Source organism: Trachymyrmex cornetzi, unplaced genomic scaffold (genome assembly GCF_001594075.2).
Source record: "Trachymyrmex cornetzi isolate Tcor2-1 unplaced genomic scaffold, Tcor1.1 scaffold840, whole genome shotgun sequence".
Taxonomy (NCBI): Eukaryota; Metazoa; Arthropoda; class Insecta; order Hymenoptera; family Formicidae; genus Trachymyrmex; species Trachymyrmex cornetzi.
This window is the reverse complement of record NW_017300181.1, coordinates 224,236-226,309: the sequence shown is the minus strand read 5'-3', so window position 1 is coordinate 226,309 and position 2,074 is coordinate 224,236.

Here is a 2,074-nt window from a genome sequence, read left to right as displayed (position 1 = left end):
TATATATATCTCAAGAAGATTCCTATATTGAAAGGAATATTATTCTCTACAAATGAGAGTATTTTTTGGATTACGCAAAAACGACTTCCTCTAATAAGCATATGACAATCAGGTATATAACGTACAAAAAAATATCATTCTATTGCAAAGAAAAGCAATTATTCATTTTATTTTTTTTCTTTTAAGTAACGGTTACTTTCAATAAAGAATATTTTCTTGCTAGTAGTTTTAAAATGCATTCATCCCAAGTTTTAGAAATACTCAATATCATATATTAAAAATAAGAATTTATTTTCTTTTGAAGTATATTATAAAATTTTATCGAAGAAAGATTTGATTAAGATTTGAGTCAGATTTGATTAACTTGAATATTTAATAATATATTGATATAAGAAAATTTATTTGATCAGAAAAATTTGGTATATTTCTTTCAATTCTATACAACAGATTTAGGAAAAGTGAAACATAGTTTAGAAACAAGAAATTTTTTTGAAGTAATTCATATTTTCAATTTAAATAAGTATTTATTTTGGGACCAAATTGTGCATGCAACATGAGTTTTATATTGTTCCACAATGATGTTTTTTCATATAATAATTATCTTAATTATTTTGAATTAATAAATATCAGCGTGTTATTTCGTTTCTATGTAACCTCATCAAATATTAATAATATGAAACTGTCATCATGAAATTAAAAATGGTTACAGTAGGAGGTATACCGTTGGCAATGACTCGATCACAAGCGTGCGATTAGCTTAGCATAAATGTATTAGGCTTGCCGTTCTAGGGATCGTAGGTTCAAATCTTACCGGCGCCAGCGATGCGATGCGTTTTTCAATAATTAATTGTAGTTAATAAGATGGAATATAAGTATGCGAAACAGTAAAAATATAAATTAAACTGAAAAAATAAAAAGCAATAACAAAAAAATTATTTTTTTCATTAAGATATAACCATAATTTTCTTATTACAAGTAAATATAATATTTAATTCAAACAAAGAGATTCTTAAGAGGATTGCAATCTTAAAGCCAACCTGTCATGGGTAAACGAAATTCCTCTACTTTGGAGAGTATCCTCTCGAGGTCATATATAAATAAAAAATCCGCTGACATTAATACTGAACCGCTAAACGGTAGAATATTTTTTTTTGGGTGTAGTGCTACATTCAATAACTTACCTCTTGAGTGTAGACTAATTTTGGAGTTGTTTTGAGGATAAGGGATGGAGCTCAAAAATCGAAAGAACACTAATTTAAGAGCGCATAAAGAGCTTCTAATTCTAAGCCTATGAGCGATTTCCTCTTGTTAAGTTTAAGAAGTGGGGGGCTAAGTGGATGTCCGCTCAACTCCCCCTCTCCCCACCTTTAAATTAAGATTTCTGCTAACCGGGACGAGCTCAACATTGTTTTGCGGGGTTTGAAAACTCTTAAATAGCTAATAATTTTGAGCTACGCGTTTTTTTATTTCGGAGTATTGGGAAGGCTAGCTGGACAAGGATCTTACTCATTGTCGATTTTTTTGTCTCTACAATTTTCTACTTGTTATCGAGGTAAAAATCTCTTTTCTTTTGCGTCTTTCATTACGCTATTTATTGCATTTTCTCATTTTAACGTGTTGTTATACTTTATGCACTTTAAATGTCTTCCGCATTTTGTATTAAGTCTTATAATTGTGAGAAATTATCCCATACAACACATTCCTAGAGAATTTAGGAAGAACGTCTACATCATTTAGCAAGAACGTCTTTATGATACTACTCGGAGAACTGTGTTCTGTGGAACTTTTTTAATGAAAATACTTGAAATATTATTTTAATTTCACTTCTTTTTTATGACATTATCATGCATTGTTTTTTTTTGCAAAATATACTTGACGCCTTTTTTTACATATTTGCGATACGTCTCTCAACATTATCAATTTTAGAAGCTAATGAATAAAAGATAATCCTCTTGTCGTATACCAACAAATCCTAATGTTTCATAATATGTTTCATATGTAAGTAGTATATGGGCAGCCACGGAGCGTCAAAACAAACCCCCACCACTCCACCTCTGGCGCCAAAACAAACCCC